This window comes from Dreissena polymorpha, chromosome 15 (assembly GCF_020536995.1).
Source record: "Dreissena polymorpha isolate Duluth1 chromosome 15, UMN_Dpol_1.0, whole genome shotgun sequence".
Lineage (NCBI taxonomy): Eukaryota > Metazoa > Mollusca > Bivalvia > Myida > Dreissenidae > Dreissena > Dreissena polymorpha.
In genome coordinates this window covers 11,173,997-11,189,343 of record NC_068369.1, presented here as the reverse complement: position 1 = coordinate 11,189,343, position 15,347 = coordinate 11,173,997, and the positions used below count along the sequence as shown (strand labels likewise).

The 15,347-nt window shown below is 33.6% G+C and overlaps 1 long non-coding RNA gene across 3 annotated transcripts in view; it reads right to left on the bottom strand.

Annotated features, from left to right (window-relative positions):
* Positions 1-1,194: 1,194 nt before the first annotated feature.
* Positions 1,195-15,347, bottom strand: part of LOC127860391 (uncharacterized) — a 122,501-nt gene continuing 108,348 nt past the window's right edge. For 2 of the 3 annotated variants that reach the window (XR_008039737.1, XR_008039735.1), the window contains 2 exons: positions 5,099-5,270; positions 4,310-4,940 (listed from right to left, as the gene is read on the bottom strand). This is a non-coding gene — a long non-coding RNA (uncharacterized LOC127860391). Of the gene's footprint in view, positions 2,905-4,309; positions 4,941-5,098; positions 5,271-15,347 lie in introns of those variants that run through there. The other variant, XR_008039736.1, reaches the window with a different exon arrangement.

Below are 15,347 nucleotides of genomic sequence, written 5' to 3'. Positions count from 1 at the left end.
TTGACGGAGCGACTGACATCCAGCATAACAATTTACCCCTCTTCTTCGAAGGGAGGGGGGCATAATAAAATATATTGTTTATTGGTACTCTTATACATGTGCAAACAATAACTATTTAATAACGTCTATATTGATATAAGAATACATTTTTTTCATTCACTAACAATAAACATGCACATATATGTATTCATCACGTTGCCAATCTAATTTTAAAGATTATCAATTTAAGTCTGCTATAATTATTCAATATTGATTAATAATAGTTTGATTGTGTATTTTTTTATATCATTTTCCCTTACAACTGTGAAAAACTAGCAGTTTGAAAAAAGGGAAAGAATGGATTTAAATTGTTTAAACTGGTGGCAACTAAGTTTTTAAAATGTCGTGTTTTTTGTGTGTTTAAAATCTATTACAATTATTAAACTACTCTGTTGACGTAGGTGTGTAATGTTTTAATACTTAGTTTAATTTTAAGTAAACACATATAATATCTCGATAAACATATCAACAGTTCCGAAGCTATTTTTAGAAACCTTGTTGATAGATTTACAAAAATATACATGATCAAATCAAGGAAGCCATACCCTTGGCTAAGTTCAAGATAATATAAACTACGGTATAAATGGATCACAACGCATTACAGTATCGCCCCATTTGGTTCCAAAAATTACCATGTGACATTGAAATTAGAAGGCATATGGTACCTTTTTGCATCCATGGGGCTTCAATTCAATCTTCAATTGATGGCAAATTTATATTTCAAATTTCAATTATTAACTGTCTGTAAATGAAGAATACAAGAATCATTGCGCATACAAATCTACACTTTTAAGTGATGACAAATTCAATGTCTGTATTCAATCAGTTGAGCAATGTAGAGGTCATTTACTCAACAAACGTATAACCTTTTATACAGCTGTCATGCCTGTGGCTAATCAAGGTTACATAAAGAGTGATTTTGTGGTGCAGGACCACTGCATGGGAAAATTGTGCTTTGCACATCTACACTCCATGTTAAGCTACAAATTAATCCCTTAGGAATTGCGATCCACAAACTTATGGGGACAGATCTACAAACATATAATGTGACTTAAATACAACCTTGTCAAACTTCATTTGCATGGGTATACAAATAATAAGAGTTATGTACGACCATATGTAGAGAAATATTTTTAGGATTTTTTAATGGAAATCTTCCATGAGAAAGTTGTTTATTTTCAAATATAAATCAGTGACAACTTATCTAATTTATATATCACAAAATTATCTTATCAAGCATGCATAATAAAACAACCATTTAGATCTGCATAGTAATGTTAATTAAGAAATCAAAGTATATAGATTATTCTGGATCAATGCAATCCTGTTCATATTGCTCCAATAGTAGTGAGATTTCAATATCTATGTAATGCCAGCATTTTCACATTCTTGAAACACCTCCTAATTTTCATTCAGGCCAGACGTTAATTAATGATTATATTAATGTCAACCATGACTTCTATTTCCTCATCTTTTCTCTGCATGTATACATTGTTTGTTGAATGAAAAATTGCATTTATACAATTTATTGTAAATTAAGTTTAACAGCAGAATGTAAATTCTTTCCAAATTTGAACACCCAAGTAGTGAGAAAAATTAAATTTTATTTAAAACGTACATGGCAGTACCAAGGACAGCTATATGCTATTTTTGATAGGCAATATGAAGCAAAAGCATTTACAAGGCAATGAAGGCTTTACGTTTGACCAAATGTGACCTTTAGCCAGCTGTATTCATAAATTGCTCCTACACATCGAATAATTGACCCAACATTGGTGACAAGTTTAGTGAAAAAACGACAAAGGGTACATGATAAATGGAGCAAACATGAAACACGAGGCAAAATTTTTTTACCTTGAACCAAGATCTTGATAGCCTAAACATTTTGGCCAGAGTTCATTTCCTTTGAATTAGGGTTAGGCCTGGGGAAATGGTGGGGAAAAAAGGATCAAAAACATTTGACCTTCAAATGTGACTTTGACCTTAATCAAGATTAACTGAATCACGCCTTCTGTACATTGCATCAGACAATAACCTTAACATTGTTTCCAAACTGTATGGAAATCCTTCAATGGGCATGACTGACTTGTGCCTTCTGCACATAGGCTTCAATTACTTAAACATTAAACATTTAAGCAAAGTTACATAAGGTATTTCGTTTGTTTCGGTTTTGTTGGTGTTGTTTTGCCATTTTCAACAGTATTTCAGTCACATTACGGCGGTAGGCAAACCAACTCACACTTTTTCTAGGTTGGATGCTTTACCAGTATAAAGTCCTTGAAGTACAGACTTGACTTTTGCCTTCTGTTTATTATTTCAATTCCATTTAGTTTATTGACAATAAAGCTCCGTTTTACAACAATCCTTTTTGCACTTAATCCCTAACACTCAATGAAATGTATGCTTAAATAACTTAAAGAAATATATCACCTCAATATATACGCTTGCATATTTATTTAAAATAAGCGTTGATTAATTTTTGGTTAACCTTAAATTTTCAACTTGAATCTTAATACATAAATAGCACTTGATTCGAAAAATGTAAATAAATCTCTACCATTTTTATAACAAAATATACATTTCTTTCTCACAGAAACTTAGCATGCATCATTTATGTTTACCCTTTGTGCATAATTTGTGTCATATGGCAATGCCACTAGAAACTTTTCTTGAGTGCCTCTTTGACAGCTTGCTTCAAAGCATTCTTCTGACGGTCATTCAGCTGGTCATAGGTACTAATACACCTGTTACGCATCTCAAGTACCTGTAACTCGGGCTGCCTGTTTACACACTGTATCTCATTACTGTAAAGATCTTGACTGCGAATGGTTCGACGGTGGTTCACTTACAATATCACTAATGCACCTGCAAAATAGTACGTGCCACCAATACACCATATAAACACACACATTAAAAAGATTTTATAAATGGTTTGTATGTTTATAGATTTTTTTAATTGAAGAAAAACAACATCTTAACATATTTCATGAATTATTGTAAATAAATCGATTATTTGTGTTTATATAATAATAATTTGACACATTCATGTGCATGACTTATTTGATCTCAACAAATTATTAACCCACATACAAATTTTAGTGCTATACATGTACCTAAATCCCAATTCCAAATTCTAACCCCAAATGAAATTCCCATTATAGGTCGTCATTTAAGCTATCTACACACTAAAATCAGTGCAATATTCACATCCAAACTTAATTTATTGAGCACACTTAGTTTTTCTATTTTAAGTTACAGTGACCTTGACATTTACCTTACTAGCCCCAAATACAATCTCAAACAAGGTCTCAATGCAAGCTTGCTATAACATAAGTTGTATCAAGACAATTTAAACTAATGATATTGACCGGTCAAACGTTTTGGACTATACATTCAACAAGGGACAAAATTGTTACAAAACCAGGTTTTCAATTTGAAACAAAAAAGTCTGATAAAAGGAGACAATTCGAAATGTGCATTGTCACTGATTGTTCCTAGTTAGCACCCTTGTGTCAAATTCAATCTATTTTCTCAAGATGACCTTGACCTTGGAGATATCGACGTAATTCTTAACAACGTTTAATGCTGGTGAACAAATGTACCGAGTAATTTTAAAATCTCACAATGAATGACATAGTAATGGCCCGGACAAGCTTGTTCGGCCCGACCGCCCGCCCGCCCGCCCACAACATTCACCAATATAACAAGACTATTGCCAAGCAATAATAGTCCCCTACCGGCTCCACCATTGTCTGAAATTCCACCATTGTCAGAATATTTTTTGTTGTTGCCAAAGCAACCAGAATTTTTGACGTAGGAACAAAATGAAATGACGTGCATAATGGCCATATTGCCATCTATTCATGTTGGAAGTTTCAATAAAACAAGAGGGCCATGATGGCCCTGAATCGCTCACCTAACTAACCTTGCCGTATCAACTTAAATTCTATCAGCCCATATACAATCCCAAGCCAGATTTCATTAATTAATTCATTCTGACAAAATGTCATTAAGACTTGATGAAAACTGTGACCTCTTTTATCTACACAAGGTTTTACTAGCATTGGCCCGATGACCTAATGTTTGACCCCAGATGACCCATATACGATCAGGCCCCCCCCCCGGCCCAAAAAATTCTATAGCCAACATTTTAGCCAAATGTATTTTTTGTAGCCAAATTTTAGAAACTGTAGCCAAAGTTTTAGCAAAGCATTAGGAACCACCTGTTGTAAGTCTAGGCTAAGGGGTGTAAAAGAAGAAACTACAAAACAAAGCTTTAATATATTTATTACTATAATCATCATGTGTGCATAACAAAAATAAACAGTTTACAACAAACCATTTATAGAAGTACATGCATCATAACTCAAGCACATGTTTATAAAATAAGCATATGATAAATTTACATTACATGAGCACATGATATCCTGAACATACATTTAAGCAGAAGGCCATAATCCGCTTCAACTTCAATCCAGCCAAAGTATTGAAAGCACGTTTGAAATTAAACTTTTCCATTGGTGGGCTGTCTATGGACAAAATCAACAAGTTCTCCAAGTTTTCAATTTTAATAGAATTTCTGAGAGATGTTGAATGTCAATCCCCTTTCTACCAAGCAAATTAACTACATTCTCATATATGCTATCTGCATTTGCTCTTTGAAGTTCAGCCATACCAAACTCATCAGTTTCCAAAAATCTAACATAGGTCACTAAATTTTGTTTCACTGAAATGTCTGTACTCTCATCGATCATGATACTGTACTTGCATGATGTCTGTATCTTCTGGAGAAGATCGCTCCTCAGAACGTATGCCATACAGTTTTGAAATTCCGACACACTGAAGCTGTGTTCTTATGACGTGTGGCTGTCAATTCGAAGGTCATTGAGCTGGGTTGCATGCTAAAATATATTAATACAAATTTGCATCCTGAAAATATAATTTATGATTTCAAGTATATTTTGCTCAATATTTGTAGCAAACTTAAACCAAATTAAATTTTATCAATCAATTTAAAACAAATCAAATTTGTTTTAAAGATGTTTTATTTATTTTTTACCTGCAAGACACACAATCTGTTCAGGTCTGGAACCAGCGATGATTCGAGAGTATGTTGTGTGCAGCAAAGTACACATTAGTCATAGCCGACACTACAGCCGCTTCACTTTTGGATATTGCTGCAGCCTGCGCATTTGTCATTGATGTTTTCAGACTTCAAGCTTGTGAGGCCTCTTTATGAACATAACAAAATATTATTGTTATTTTTAACATATTATTAATAATATAAAAATTGTTCAGTTATATTCATTTTAATATTGATTGTCATTCTTTTTTATTACCTTTTGATTTTTCGTGTTTGGAAATGTTCTCTTTTTTCAACATACTACACCCAAAGTGAATGAAGTTGATTTTTGAAATTGTATGCATATTTTGCAATACATCGTTTTTGATTTTTCATTATAGTCTAACCACTTGAATTCCGAAAGCCAAACATCTTTGAATGATCTATTATCAGATTTGATTTTTTTAGACCGTGTAATTAGATTCGTCAGAGTCCAAAGGACGCTTATTGCCTTTGGTCGCCATAATGGCAGTCGCAATTTCCGACACTTTCGCTGAAAATGTCAAGGGTTGCTAACCCGTTCATCTATCGTCATTCACAATTGTAACACATTTAGCCTTTATTGCTTTATTTTAATCATTACAAACATTACGAACTTCTCGAAATTAAAATCAATTATCAACTTCTTTACTTACGTTCACTGTGTGACTAAGTTAATAATTCGTTAACGGCTTTTACTCAAATTGATTGAAATTGGCAGCAATCTTTAATCTTTAATCAGATGTAATTGTTTATTTAAGCCGATAAGATGTACGATTACACCATTGTTTTGTTTTCCTTTGTCTCGATGACCGGTTCTGACCGGTGTTAATGCCGACTGCGTATCAATTTTTCGGATCAATAACACGGCGATGTATTGAAGCACAGTATACATCTGATAGAGTTTATAATCTGGGACGGCATTTGTCAGGAAAAAATTGTTATTATTGTATTCGCTGAATTTGCTAAATTTTCGCCATTGGCGAATCTGGTGAACGGCAGCGGGAGCCCTGTAACGATTCAACATCAGTTATTATCAGGACAAACATTCTGACCATATTTCATTAAGACCAGATGAAAACTAACGGCCACCGGAAAAACTTTGCGAAACCGAAATTTCGCAAACTTAAGTACCCTTTTTTCTTGAAGGTTTGCTTATTTGTGATAAAGTATAAGATAAAAGTCTAACTTGTGATTAATAATTGGTTATTTTTGCTTGTTAAATGCGTTTTCTTCACTATGAACTTTATTTGCAAAGTTGGGGTTCCCATGGGATTTTTGTAATATCCCATGGGATTTTTCATTATCCCATGGGAATTTTGGTTTCTCCCATGGGATTTTTCTCCAGCTTTTTTTATGGGAGAAAAAATCCCATGGGATTTTCAAAAACATAAAACACGTTCGTTTGTGCTTAGTTATCGATTTTAAGCATTGTTAAAGCATTTGTGCTTATTTTCGTTCAATTTACTTTGATAGAAAAAAAATCCCATTTTTTTATGGGAAAAAAAAATCCCATGGGATTTTTTTCTGATTTTTAGAGATTTATTTATGTAACCTTCAGAAACACTACCTTTTAACAAATGATGAGCATTTCTCGCGATTTCAACGCGTTATATCGTGTTTTAAAATAATAAAAAAATCCCATGGGATTTTTTTGTCCCATGGGATTTTTTTGTCCCATGGGATTTTTTTTCCCATGGGATTTTTTTTTCCAATGGGATTTTTTTTAATGTATAAGTTTCTAAAAGCTTTATAATAATAATAATTATAATAATAATAATAATAATAATAATAATAATAATAATAATAATAATAATAATAATAATAATAATAATAATAATAATAATAATAATAATAATAATCGTGCTCAATATGATGAATTTGTACTTTTAAGCGACTAACATTTTTATTCGAGCCGATCGTCGAGTCCGAATGGTGAGTATAAGAGCAATTTACCAGTACAAATAAATCTCACTTGTGAAGAGAACGCTACCGTACTATAAAATAATCTTGATAATAAGTCATATCATTTCTCGACAGAAAATGAAAACAGTATCCATATTGATGTCAGCAATGTCCCCTGCTATGATAAATATTGACAAAATGAAAAACCTTGACAATAATTCCGTGTCGAATACGAATTAGATTATAGCAATCAAATTCATATAAGCATTGATAAGATAATTTGCGAAAATGGGTCTTATGTCAAATACGGCAAGCGTAGCTCCATTCCATAATGTCCGGTATTAAGTCACGTCAAGTTTCGTGGTCGAATTATAGCATAATAATCATTTTCACATTACGCGAATCATATGAGTTTCCCTACATATATTGTGTTAAAGTTTATGTTACACTAATGTGCGATGATGAAAAGGGGATTTCGGTAATTCTACATTCGCCCGCCTAGTACCGAAATCCCCATATTTACGCCTTAAAGGGTCAATAGGTCATCGGTATGAATGGTTTTTGACTTCACATGAATGTTAAGGTGCAAAAAAATGATATTAATTTTAATTATTAAGCACTCTTGACAGCATTAAGTTGCCTCTCAGTGGGGATTTCGGTAACTCTACACTAGAACTTAAACGCGCGCCGGTACCGAAATCCTGCTGTACAAACCTTCAAGTGTCAACAAAATTATTATAGTGTTTTTTTTTCATTAGCAACCAGTGACATGTATTATCTCCCATTCGGTTACTTCTTTTGGAAAATAATTAGAGGGGATTTCGGTACTGCTACATTCGTACGCCCAGAGCCGAAATCACCCATGTTTACGCCAATCCCCCATATTACGCCTTAAAGGGTCTATATGTCATTATGTTTGGATTTTGGCTTTGCATTAATGTTGATTTGTACACAATCCTATTAGTGTTAATCATTTAAACACTCTTATCAGAATATTTTTTTCCATTATTAAATAGTTTATTAATGTGAAAAATGTGTAAACGAATGTAAAAAAGGTAAAATGTACATTTAAAACATTGGTTACACAAAAGTATATGTAAATATAACATGACATAGTAATAATAAGTCTTCAGAAAGTATTTTCCAAACAAATCTGATGAAACAAATGATATCGTACTACCTTATTTACAATATGCTATACACTTTTGCAATTTAGTTATCAATGTTTAATCAAAGCATAAATCAGGATAATATGTTGCCTCTTAGCGGGGATTTCGGTAATTCTTAACAAGCACATAAACCCGCGCCGGTACCGAAATCCCCGCTGTACAAACCTTCAAGTGTAAACAAATACTGATTTAGGTTTAAATAAAGGGAACAATAGTATTTTTGGCCACCAAAAAGCACGTCCGCGTCAACAAAACGATTGAAATTATGTAAGAAACCCAGCTTTTCATTGTATATATTGCAATACACCATCGGCCGCCGAGAGCGGAATACTGCGCTTGGCCGCTAAACAATGTGGATTGCATCAAATTAAATGTCAATTTTCGATTTTATTACAAAAATAAACACTGCCTTCTTATAAATATGTCAAGCACGTACACTTAACAAAAAAAAAATCGATATATCTTTATGTAATGTAGAAAAGTAAAGCGCTTTATATATAACAATGTTTTATAATGTCTCTCTGGTTGAGAAAAAAAACTAAACAAAGCCATGTAGAACATATATGTTTTCATAATTAAAATTTTTTTTAATGATGCACGTGATGTTTTATAATTGATATAAGTTCACGTGTCATTGAACGAGTTAAGGGAGAGATGCGAATTAAATTACACATAATTAAAAAATGATACTATACTGTCAGCTTGATTTATAAATTGTGTTCCATCGCGCCAATATATTCATTGTTCCATGAAATTGTGTATAAAAGCAAAACGATTGAAATTATGTCAGAAATCCTGCTTTTCACATGAAATGATCTTTAACACTTTATTTATTCCAATCAGGTAATTAATAATAATAGGGGAAGTCTATACTGTGTATTAGAAACTTGTTGTGGTGATCCCTATCTTATCCGCTCAATACACATCCACCTGGCTACTGTACAGAAAAAATTAGATTTACTTCCAAAATAACTGATTTCATTAATTGCTAACTTGTTGTCTACATTTTAAATTAACAACGATAATGGATCAACATCACCGTTGCACAATTATTAAGTTCACAGTAATCTGTACTTAAATAGATAGCCTAATTAAAGACGGTGCTAATAAAGAACAAAGCGTGAATGTGGATATTAAGAAATTAGATCCTTTTTTGCATGACACTGGCAGTATATCATTTTATCTTATATAAATAAGCCACATTTAAGACATGAATATAATTAAAATAAGACACATTTGCATCTTTCATTTCTTGAAAAAAAAATAAGCACGCAGTCACATATAAATAAGATACATTGAAGACACAGAAAAAAATAAATAAGACACATTTGCATCTTTCACTAAATTTTCTTAAAAAAACATGTGAAACTGAAGAAAAACATTTATTACTGACACATTATTCTAAGAGTCGACTGACAACTTAAGTTCAAAGAGGGATTTACAATTAAATAAGATCCATTTTCGCATGATGCTGGTTGTAGAGCAAGCAATACATTTCTTACTGACACATTATTCTAAAAGTCGACAGGCAACATAAATTCAAAGAGGGAACCACAATTAAATAAGATCAATTTTCGCATGATACTGGTTGTATAGCAAGTAGTCACATATTAATTACAGCTTGCATTAGTTGCAATAATTTTGTTAAGTGCGCGTGCTTCTGAACGTTGCGTTAAGCGAGAGTGTTGTCATTTTGTTAGTTTTATATTTTTGTATTATGTATGATTATTGCTTGTTTTGAATTTGAAATAAACGCTTTCTGGCAAATAAGCATCGTCTTAATTTTAATACAAATAATGAACATTTGACATACAAAATGTCCAATAACATACCGGCAATAACATTATATATATGTTAATTTCTGTGCATGTTTATAGCGAAATTATAGCCGACATCGGCAGTTAGGGAAATTTAGTGACACACTTTAACACATCAAACATGCATGATAGTTCTTTTTTCATATGATATTCCCCTGGTTGCTTACCGGTGTATTGGTGCAGTTGATAACCCCGCCGGGACTACAGTAGGGTGCTAATACACACGTGTATCGTGTTCAATACAATCGTCTTAATTTTAATACAAATAATGAACATTTGACATACAAAATGTCCAATAACATATCGGCATTAACATTATATATATGTTAATTTCTTTGCATGTTTATACCGAAATTATAGCAGACATCGGCAGTTAGGGAAATTTTGTGACACACTTTAACAAATCAAACATGCATGATAGTTCTTTTTTCATATGATATTCCCCTGGTTGCTTACCGGTGTATTGGTGCAGTTGATAACCCCGCCGGGACTACAGTAAGGTGCTAATACACACGTGTATCGTGTTCAATACCCGATCCATGCTACAACGTGTAAGAACGGGAATTTCGGTAATTCTAACTTTTTAAGCTTGCGCACCTCTAATGGGCACATATCCAAATATAATTTAATTAATTATTTTCCTAATCAGCATCATTTCACTAAACTACATGCAAATTTGTAGGTAGCTTTCCATGCTTAAAAAAAAAATAAACCGATTTTTTCAAAACCACCCTCACGCTCGGCTTTTGTCCAGTTTATTTTCACCCCTGGGGTATATACAAGTTCCATAATTCATTCAAATTTCCAAATATGGGCATGCAGTTGGTGTGTACAGATGCAGTAAAGGGTGTTTAAAGTTAAAACAAGATGAAATAAGTATTCTTTTACAGACATTTATTTTTTACAAATTTTAATCTATGGAATAGCGCCATGAAATGTAAGTGATTTCAGCCAAGTAAAAATTGGGTCGGTTAAAAACAAAGTGTCATAAAATTCAAAATAGTATCATTTAAGTTATATTTTAAATGAAGTTTTTATAGAAACACTATATACAGCAAAAATACCAAAAAATAAACAGATTTACCGTTTACTTTTTGAAATAAAAATAAAAATGCAACATGCATCATTCGTATTTTCAGCAGTAAATTAATCATTTAGCCATAACGTTGTTTTAATTTTAAAATTGAAGGATGTGCATACAATTTTCAACATATTTAACAATAAACATAGCTTATGTGCTATATTAAATCAAATTACGTTAGAAAAGAAATAAAACGCGTCGCAAAAAGTATGCGATGTCGGCAGGAATCGAACCTGCGCGGGAAAATCCCAAAAGATTTCAATTTCATCGCCTTACCCACTCGGCCACGACAACTTTACATCTGTGTAACCTTAAATTAGATATATATAAGTAAACAGGTAAAAAGGCTCGCTCGATCTTTGAAGAAATCGCGAAATCGTATTTTTCAGATGATAATTGGATCAAAGTCAATATTTATAGTGAAAATAATGTAATCTAAATGAATAAGTTAAACATATATCAAAATTCGAAGTTTGAAAAAAAAAAAATTGCATCTCTCGGAAATAAGCGATCATTGAAGATCGGCAATGGCTTATGTATGAAGTGAAAGGACAGTTGAAAGTTTCCATTTTGCACGTTAATGATTCTGATAATATGGTGACAAAGGCAGCAGTCCTATGCAGTATTGTGTTTGACCGGAGAGTAGCGTGATCTGTGTCGGTGTTGGGCGCTCTGAGGGCGCAATCCGGCTACATAGGTACATAGAAACCTCTTGTGGCTATAGTCCATGGATCGGGTTCGGCAGACAGGGAACATGTAAATTTTTCGGCGTTAGCTGTATACGCCAGCTTTTCACCTTAGCCTGACCTTTGTTAGCGTCCAATAGAATTCAAATAAAACTTCCCGCGGCCAAGTACAGATGAATACACTTCATTGACTGCATTGGCTGATTTGAGAATACGACCAGAACATTGGAAACATGTCCGCGTCTTTGGAAAACTGTTTTACTGCGTGTTCAGCATGAAACAATTTTATATCTAATGAAAAGGCTTAATAGATAGAACAGTTTTACACTCAATCTCGACATCAATACAGTTTGTGCGTCCACCTTTTATGTTAGAAGATTTTCAGCGCGAGAACGTTTGCATTTAAAGGCTATGTTCTCATATTTAGTACTAACTTCCATATTCCTGTCAACATGTTAACATGTTAAAGTATAGAGAGCAGTGTAAGCGAAGACTCACTTTAATGCATTGCATTTCAACTCGCGAGGTATATCGGGTCAATTTGCGGCCACTGTGTGTGAATGTCAGAGGTTACATACAGGTCATCGCTGCGTCTCTACCCTATGTGCTGATCGGAGTTCGCGGCCAGGAAAATAATCGTTACATAATAAAGACGCTATAGCGTGAACTAGGTGAACTGGAATTTTCTTTAGACCAGACAGATGTTAAATGAAGATATCCAGCATATGGTTTGTCAATAACAGATTCTTAATGTGTTTTACAACAATACCATGATAAATATTATTTTTAATTAATTTAACAAGAATTATGCCATCATATTGTCTAATGAATTAAGCATGAGCGCAATGATTCTCGATACTGTTAATAATCGAATCAAATAGCAACGCCAGACAACCACTAAAACAGGTTTGTTCGAAGAACGCGCGTATAAATATTTAAAATATGTACGGATACTTCGCGTGTGGCCGGTTGACTCATATGTTTCACTTCCATTCTTCTTTTGGTTTTCTGTTTTGTATCTATACGTTTATGACCAGCAATATGTAATAATGTAAAATAAGCCGCGAAAACTCCGCGTTCATCCCGTACTGCGTTTGCTGCAGCTAAGAACTGCACAGAAAAAGACATTCGCACTCTTTGATCTCATTCATTGAAGTCTTTACCTATCATTAACTGCAACCACAATCAACGCCGTATATCTTTTTTAAAGATATTTCTTGTTATATGTATGTTTTATATCTTAATTACCTAAACGTATATTTATCCTGGTTACTTATTTACTGAGGTATGAGTTAGTCGCAATGATTGTAGATACGTTGTACTATATTTAGTAAGTATTTGGAGGACGAGTGGCACAGGCACGCACGCGCTTTAATATCACTTATGCAAGGAACGCGTTTTGTTTATATACGTATTTTTGATATTCCGATAGGCTTAAGGGAGGTAACTTATTCAAGTAAAACGCGATATTTTTGCAATGCCTTTTTATAACTCTTGTTTAATTAATTACATACATACGAATATACAGCTAAATTTAAGATGATTTTTACCAGAAAAAAATTTCGGAGAAAGATATATTGAGATTTTGATATTCCATAGAAGTGCGAGTCTCCATATATATTTTCTATTGCAGGGGAGGTAATTTAAATTTTAAAGTCTCCGAATTGGTCTTTGTTGTATCTATTTACGTTTATTTTCAAGCTTATGGCGATTAAAAATTATTATTTTAGTATATGCTCACATGGATATTGGTACGGATATATCGTGTTCATATAACTGTTACTACATCCATTTCATTCATCATTCAGGTCGGGCTACACAAATCTCGTGAAGAGGCCAGTAGGACCTGTAAACAAACTCTCATACACACACACTCTTCACTCATCATCGTGGCGCTCTCGCATGTCTGAGGCGATATATAAGATCGATGTCATATATAATACTGTATTCGCTGGTATTTTCGGTTGATATGTTTGACTGCTTAGGACGCAATGATATAGTGTATTTATATTTAATCGAAGTGAGCACATTGTTGTTTCTGGCGGTATTCAATTTCTGGAATAAGTTTCGCGATTAAAGACGTCGGTTCTCGGTTAGGTGTGGAATGTTCTTATTTGTTTTATGTGCCAAGTGCTTAAAGGCGGTTTATCGCACTTTATTAGTCGGCGTTTCAAGAGAATGGGTAATAAATGCAAATCAGTAGGTGCTTAGAAGAAGTCGTACGGCAAGACCCACAACACAACACTCACTCTGCTAGGAACGATTACCACTGCCTGTCTGCAGCAGACGACAAATGATTCTGCTCTAGCAGTGAATGTATATACCAGCTTGTAAACGCCATTGGCCATTCTAGTTGTTTATCATTAAAATATGCACATATGGCTGCTTTCATGGAAAACGAGGCTTAATGCACGTCAAATAAGATTAGCCTGTGCACAATGATAAGCATATGCAATGCGAACAAGCTAATCAAGGACGACAACAGCGAACAACTAAAGTGCCTTTCAGCGCTTTGATTTATAATATACATTATGTCCTATGTTATATGGCGTATAGCTACTAATATATTGTGTATAAAATATGTTAACCGTCTTTATTTTTTTAAATAAATGAAATCATACTGAAACTCTACGAATTGAGGATTTACATGTTTTTTATGAGCTGTCAAAGATTATTACAAACAACAATTATTATCTTTTTTTAATGCAGACACTTTAAAAGACTGTGGGTGCGGACCCAGGATCCTGCGATAAATCAAACGGAAAGGTACTTTAGGTACTTAAGCTACGTTGAAGAAACTCGGACATTGTTGACGCCCTGTCTTCAATAAATACTGTTTTTGAGTGAGGTTAAACTTACAAATGTATTTGTTAGCCAATTGACGTGTATCGTGGTATTTGAAATTATATTTTTAAAATAACTGGGCTAAGCATTGGTTTCGGTAGAAAAGTACTGCAACAATTTCGCTAGATTTGAACACATTTTAACACTCACTCCGCATTATGATATTTGATTCAATTTTTCATATTTAACCAAGTGAGTTTTCCATTTGACCGCCTTTTGATCCGTTGCGGATACAGATCCATTAGCATGTGCTTGTGTATTATAATCACAATTAATGAGTTAATTAATACTACTTACAGTATCGTTATTTTCATCAACATCATCGTTATCAACGTTATCATGATCATCATCATCAACATAATCATCATCTCATCATTATCATCATCATCATTATCACATCATCAATCATCATCATCATCAATCATCATCATCATCATCATATCATCATCATCATCATCATCATCAATCATCATCATCTCATCATCATCATCATCATCTCATCATCATCATCATCATCATCATCATCATCATCACATCATCATCATCATCATCATCATCATCAAAACATCATCGTCAATCATCAGCATCTCATCATCACATCATCATCGTCATCGTCGTCGTCGTCGTCGTCGTCGTCGTCGTCGTCGTCGTCGTCCGTCGTCGTCGTCGCCCTCGTCCTCGTCTGCTCTCCGCCTCCACCGCATC